The 7,741-nt window shown below is 34.8% G+C and overlaps 1 long non-coding RNA gene across 1 annotated transcript; it reads left to right on the plus strand.

Moving 5' to 3' along the window:
• Positions 1-490: 490 nt before the first annotated feature.
• Positions 491-1,148, plus strand: LOC118752510. The gene is made up of 2 exons (XR_004994698.1): positions 491-788; positions 888-1,148. It is a non-coding gene; the product is annotated as an uncharacterized LOC118752510 (long non-coding RNA).
• Positions 1,149-7,741: the final 6,593 nt, after the last annotated feature.

The following is a 7,741-nucleotide window of genomic DNA, read 5'->3' on the forward strand; positions in this document are numbered from 1 at the left end:
AAAATAAAATACACTGTTTAATTCATTATAACATTGAACGATTTTTTCTAAACGGCGGCAGCTCAGCGTTGAGATCTAAGTACCATCGGCGCAATTATCTCTATTTATTGCAATTTCATTTGTTTACATTTATCAGCTGTTTATTTGACAGCATATTCATCAAGCCGTTTCTAAGACGTAATTGTTGGGTCCAACAGTTGCCAGCAGTTTCGTAGCTATTGAGCTAAACAGCTACGTCTTATGAACGCGCCCAATCATAAATTTTAATGCAACCAACTTGTGAAAACGGCCCTTACCGCCCTATTCCCACACCACTGACAAAACTCAGCGGCTGACTATTGCCTTTACTATTGCGCCTAATTCTATGCCGCAAATTTATTTTAAGCTATCATATGACAATTGTCAGTTTTATTGTTATGACCTATTGAATAAGTGACAACGGCGAAACAATGTTTATATTGTGTTTTAGGCGCAGTAATTGTGACAATAGTCATATGATGAATTTTGTCAGTGTTGTGGGAATAGGGCGGTTAGTGTGCTAAACGACATTTCAATTGTGCAAGTTGCGTTTAAAATCAAAAAAGTTTTCAGGAGGGTTCTCAATGTATCGAAAGAAAAGTATCGATACTTACTTGGTATCGGATTGAAAAGCATCGAGTGAAAAAATACTTGGTATCGCAGCAAAAGTATCGAGTATCGTTTGATCCCTAGTGTTGAGTTCAGCTGGATATTTTTGTTACTGCTATTGTAGGCACAGATGTAGGTTGTACAGATATCCTAATTATAAGGTACCCAATTTTAACGATTTCACTGTGATTATATTGTGTATGATTAATTTACGCGTTTCTCTTTATTTGCACGTATCTATATTTATTTGCTAAATAAAGCTTTAAAGTTACATAAAGCTTACTAAGGTGAGAAAGTTTGCTAAACAAAGACGGACTTCAGAGCTTCCAGACGATAACATCCTGTTATTATGAATAAAGCTTGAATACATCTGTTGATAGGCGCTTTCGCATTCAAGTAAATGGCAGATCTGAGCAAAAAATATAGTTTCACTATGACAGCGTAGCTGAAAACATCGCGTTACGAATGTATTTAGTTAAGCGGGAGCATCTTTTGAGTTTGTGCTGCGGGCCTTAATAAAATAACAGAAGCTGAGTAAAATGCATCTTCGCGTTTATTGTTTGCATGTGCAAAAGTACTGGTGAAAGGTGATAATACGAGTATTTAAAGAAAATTTCCAAAAAATTATTTGGTAAGCATCGTGTCTAAGCGCAAACCGTTTTACAATCGTAATTTTATGAAAATATTGGAAGTATGTATATAAATCCAAATGCACACTCATATGTACATACTTACATACATATATACATAAATATATACAGGGGTATCTGCTTATGTACATATGTATAGGCAGGTTAATATTGATTACACCCGCCGTTAAATTCGTAAAACCTCCAGTAAATTAACGAACGAAGGTGCCATGAGCGAGGCGAGAAGAAAGAAAAACTGCACTGCAAGAGAAGAAAAGCTGGTTAGCAAGAGTGGTGTAGCAGAATCGCAGAAGAAATTATCCAATGTTTCATTGCTTATCAAAGGCCAAGCATATAGATAAAGCTACATATGTACTACTATGGGTATAGAACAGTGCAAGACGTGTGCGTACAATTGCTTTGGGCAGACATCAGGGTAGCCAACTCATTTTTGAGAATTCCCCTGTTTTCGACAATGAAATTCTCCAATTTTGCTCGAAATTTCGTAAAATTCCCCACCCAGATATCTCCTTACTTACAAAAAAAAAAAATTATGTATTTTGATATATTACTGGTCTTTTTTTTAATCTATGTATTAATAAACCAAACCAAACTTTTATAAAGGTTTTTAACAAATAAAGAATTAAAAATATTTATGTACAGAGATAATATTTACATACATACAGCGGTCGCGCCAATTATTATTATTTTTTTGTTATTTAATTTGAGTTATTTTTTTATAATAATATTATTTATATATATATATTTATGTTTATTCTTTAACAAAAACCATATAAATCCAAGTTTCAGACTTTGTGCAAGATTTGAGAAAAATTCAACAAACTTTCGTAAAAATTTCGAGCTGTTTAATTGGAGTTTCTATAAATATTTTGAGTATGCAGTTTTGTAGCCAACTCAATTCTAGAATAATAGTTTCAAATGGCTGAAAATTTCCGTTTTAGGATTTTTTCCTAAGTTGTTGCGTTGTTTTATTCCACATAAAAATAAATTATGTTCATTCGCTATTTGAAAGCAAATGCAAAGAAAACTCTAAAAAATCAACGGTAATTTTTAGCCATTGGAAACTTTGTTATACTAGAATTCCCCACAAAAAACGGTCCATTCTCCGATTTCACACGCAAACTGAAATTCCCCGCAAATCGGGGAATTCCCCACGAGTTGGCTACCCTGGCAGACATGGATTCGTATGGCACTTGTTGCTCAATCACTTGTTACTTTTATGGTGGTTCACCATTCGAAATGTACACCACAAGGATATCAGAAGAGGTTGGCGGAACTTATTGTCTTAAGAGTTGCCTTAAAGCTAAGGTATAGCAAAGTACAATGTTCGAAATTTGCCCACGTCGGAAATTCCGAAATGTAGCTAGCGAAATTAAAATCTACGTACATACATAATACATAACGTCACTTTTAGATGCCCACAAAATAATATTTTTATCAGTTTTGACTATTTGTCTTTGTTAATTTAAAGTTTGCTGTGTTTTTATAATTGTCTAGCTGCTCATAGAACAAACACCATAAAAATTCGCATTTTAAACTTTGTTCAAAAATTATAAAATTCTGCAAAATTTCACCAAAAATCCAAGCTTTTTAATCAGAATACTTAGATTAGGTACTTAGAATTTTGATATGCAGTTCTGTAGCCCATTAGATTGTAGCACATACATATAATGAAGTTCAAGCTTCAAATTGGTAAAAAATCCCATTGATTTTGGTTATTTTTTTGGTTGAAGGAGTTTCACATTTTTTTCTATATAAAGAATGTTCCACAATTTTCTTTTATATTTCAGGCACTGCTATCAAAAAAAATTGCCAAAAATCAACGGAATTTCTTACCAGCTGAAACCAGCACTACAACCTAGTGGGAAAGTGTAATGTATAGTAATCGAAAAGATAATCAGTAAAACGACCCTTTTTACATTCGAAAAAGCATTTTTTCCCCAGGGCGATGTCCTAAGAAAAGTGGGGCATTCAGTTTTGCATTACCTAGTATCGAGAAATTAATGTGTTTCAATATGAAATTTTTGGAATTTTTTGAATAAATTAGAATGCTGATTACATAGTTAGCAGTAATATAATCGAGAACTCATAAGAAATACATTATATTACTTAACACGCATGTAATGCATTACTACTTTTCCGACTGGGAATCTAATGGGCAACAAAACTGCATACCACAATTATTTCTAAAGATTTTGAAGTTATTTCTGATATTATATGCAATGTTATTTTGTGGCAAAACTCGTGGAGCTCGATGATTGATGATGATTTGTCTGAAACGCTCAAATTTTGAATTTTTTTTATCATAAAAGAACGAACTGCTCTTGACTTATGCAGGCGAAACCAAACTTTTACACACCCGGCGCACGTAATAAATATCGTTTTTTCACCTTTCAGTAAACTGCAATATTATTTTTCCGATGTTAAACAGTTTCGATAATATGCTATAATATATTGAAATAGTTGGACCAAGTTTGGTGGAAGTCGCTAAGGCGGTTATCGATACACACTTATGTAGTCATAAGTGGGTGGTGCCACGCCCATTTTACAAAAATCAATAATCTTGTGTCTTGTTAAGAAATTTTTGTAAGCTAGCGTCTTTAGTTATTGAAAAATCGGAGTTTTCGTATTTCTCAAAATTTACCTTTATATAATGAAAGGCAGTAATTTTGGCCCGATTTAAAAAATGTTCAACATACTGCTTTTTTGCGCCAAGATTGATAAATGTGCCGAGTTTGGTAGAAACTAATAAACCGGTTACCGAGATACACATATGTATGTAGGCGTAAGTGGGCGGTTCCACGCCCATTTTCCAAAAATTTCCCTAAAAATCATTTTCTGTTAAGAGCTAAATAATTACTAATTTGTCGAAGTTTTCGTATTTCTGTAAATTACCGTTATATGGGAGGTGGGCGTGGTTCCTGTCTGATTTCAAAAAATTTTCAAGTCAGGCCGTAACCAGTGTTTGCACCGAGTTTGGTTGGGATTGGTGAAGGGACCACAGAGATACTGCATTTCATTATAATATATTTCATAACTTTCTTGTTTTGTGCTAAAATTCTACTTCGCATACCAACTTTCAGCAATTTGGATCCGGTAATTGCGGAAATATCGTAGTTTTTGCATATTTCGAAAATACCGTTATATGGGAGGTGGGCGTGGTGTATCATTCTTTAGGGAATAAAGCGTGCTTTAATGTTCTAAAGATTTTTTGTATGTTTATTTAATGAAATAGAGTGAAAATTGCTTAAGAAGTTGACATATTCAAATTGTTGAAATTTTTACTCGCAACGCAGTAATTTCAGATCCGCAGTTTAGGAATTTTTTTCCTAGCAAGGACCTATTAAGAAAAACGGACTTAAGCTACATGTTATATTCAGATTTAAAATTAGCTATAAATATTTTACTATGAAATAACAGGTTGCAGCAATAGCTTCTGTAATAAAAGGAAAATGTTGTTTCGATTTTTTAAATTTCGATGAAAGTTTCGAAGGTTTTCGCCGCTTGGTTATGTTTTGAATTTGAATTCATTAAAGGCACGAAAAATCCGCCTACTACACGGAAAAATGTTTAAGTTTGTGCCATTTGAAGTTATGATGTTTTAAGTGGCACTACGTGAGATTCGGGATTTCAGCCGCTACTAGTATTACTGGGCTTTTAACCCTATAAATAATAAATCTTCAAACCTAACAAAAAACAATTTATATATTCGAAAACTAGACAACCGCACCTGTTACATGATGTTTAATTTGTAAGATTCTAATAATTTTTAGAAAAAATTACCTTTCACCATGCATACGGAATTACCAAGAAATACGATTTTTATTAGATTTCCTACTTTTAAGGATATACTTGACCACACAATATAAGTATGTACGATTACCTGCTAGGTCCTCCAACTGCCCAAAGTTAGTATTGATACCTGCAATTCACACCGAACTTTTGGGGAATACGCATTAAACTGCCCGTATCAGCATGCAGATGTTTCTTAACTATTGTGAATTGCAGGTACCAATACTAATTTTCCACAATCCAGTACCCACAATGGGTAAGGAATACATCTAGAATAGGGGCGCTCGTTTTTGAGAAAAAATATGTCCGATTGCCTGCTAGGTACTGTAACTGTGTAAAATTAGTATTGGTACCTGCAATTCACAATGGTTAAGAAACATCTACATGCTGATACGGGCAGTTTACTGCGTATTCCCCAAAAGTTCGGAACTACATATTTAGAATAAAGAAGCTTGTTTTCGAGAAGCAATAAATTTGAAGCAATGAGTTCTTTAAAGTTTCCAAAACGTCTGCTATTGCTTTTTATATAGAGAACTGAAGAAATGAGTCGGCCTTATCCACTTTTTTAAGGGAAAAAATATCAAGTTTCGGAAGTCAACGCAGAATTTGTAATTAATGATTTTAAAGAAAAAAGTTATTATGGCAATGTAATACGCGTTGGATTAAGGCTCAACGCGAAAAGGATCGATTTCTTAAAGAAAATAGCGATTGGCTTGATGGAGAGCATTCGGCAAGTTTGCCGGTTTCCATGACTGAAGACGATGCAGCTTTCTCTATGGCTTCTACATTTTCTGGAAAGCGAGGAAGACCGTATACCTCCTATACAATTTCTTCAGAACCAAATGAAAGGCGCAAAAACACTACACTTTCGAGAGAATACGGATTTGAGCACATATATGAAGCATATTTGAAAGGACTGCGATCTATGGGGGAAAGAGTTGAAGCTAGTATTACGGATTAACAACATTACATGCCTGGATTAGATGCATGGAGATGATTTTCCACATATCATATCGTCACTAGACACGAATAAAGGCGCTTAAAGGAAACTTCTGCGAAGAAAGACTCATAATATAGTTGACGTCGAAGAAAGACGCGTTAAAATATTTGACGGCGAAGAAGGACGTGTAAACTTATTTTCGCAGTCAACTATGTTTGCGGGTGTAACAGTATGTAAATTCCCCAAAGAGATTTAAGGAATGATGCTGAAGTGACAGTCTTTGACCAAGTATAAATCTATGATTACGCGTCTTTCTTCGCCGTCAATTAAGGTACGCGTCTTTCTTCGCCGAAGGTTTTCTTAACCGCCTTTTTTCGTAAAATTTTTTTACGCGTGTTTTTTCGCCGTCGAAACACTAGTGCGCCTTTATTCGTGTCTAGTGACGATATAACTTTATTCTTCTTCTTTTTTGGCGCAGTAACCGCGTAAGCGATTTTGGCCGAGTTCAACAAAGCACGCCAGTCGTTTCTCCTCTGTGCCAACTGACGCCAATTGGAAATTCCAAGTGAAGCCAAGTCCTTCTCCACCTGATCTTTCCATCGCAGTGGGGGCCTCCCTCTTCCTCTGCTACCACCAGCGGGTTCCAAGTTGACTACTTTCAGAGCTGGAGCGTCGGTGTCCATTGGAACGATATAACCTATCTTTTAAAAAATGGTCTGCTACAAATGAAGTTCACAAAATGGAAAAAGAGAAAAGAAAACTGCGGTGCAAAGACTTTTTCGAGAAAAGCTGGGATTAGTCATAGATAAGCCACGGCAAGTAAGTGGCAACTCCAATAATGGAAATACAGCAAGAAGATTTTTTTCGAATGTCACTTGTTCAGCTGAAATAACTATAGTTGATGAAGTGCTGATACACAGACTGTATGTATATCATTCTACAAAATTTATCTTCAGGTATTATGACTGATGCATTTATGCATTGGAACAGCAAGAATATATGCCAACGAACACAACTGGTATTATATGCCATCCTCGGTGCACAAGCTATTGATCCATGGACAGCGTTATGTATAAAACGTTTTGCTGTACCAAATGAGATACAAAAATGCATGGTTTAAATTTACATGGTTTACTCTATCTACGCGCAAAGTTTCATCATCGTAACTTTAAAAACAAAAAAGTTACAGATTTTTGATCAGCAAATGCCTCACATTGCACATGGTGCAGCGTCCCGACGTAAGCTACTATTCGATACAAATACAGATATTGTACCTAAACTTTTTCTTTGCATGCAAATACGCATATATATACTTTCCACAATCAAACCAGCAATAGCATCAACATCAGTAACAAGTGAGAAGACAAATGGTAAAAAAATAACTTTTTAAAATATTGTAGATTTAGGTAACAACAAAAAATAGAGGTATATGTTTGTAAAATGACAGACGGAATTAGCGACCCAATAATGGACGAAATTGCATGTATGATGACAACGATGGCTAGGGTTCGAAATTTCAGACTTTGGTATCGATACTGAGTACTCATTCCAGCATCGAGCTCATGGTATCGATACTCTAAAAGTATCAGGGAAAAAGTATCGATACTACTCAGTATCGGATTCATTAAAATACGTTTTTTGGGATACTAAAGTTATTTTGTTCTTCAATCGTATATCTAGTTATCTCCTGAAATTAAAACAATAGACATTTAAAATACTTGATTTTCATTTC

The sequence above is a fragment of the Rhagoletis pomonella genome, unplaced genomic scaffold, assembly GCF_013731165.1.
Source record: "Rhagoletis pomonella isolate Grant_MI unplaced genomic scaffold, Rhpom_1.0 Rhpom_scaffold_01577, whole genome shotgun sequence".
Lineage (NCBI taxonomy): Eukaryota > Metazoa > Arthropoda > Insecta > Diptera > Tephritidae > Rhagoletis > Rhagoletis pomonella.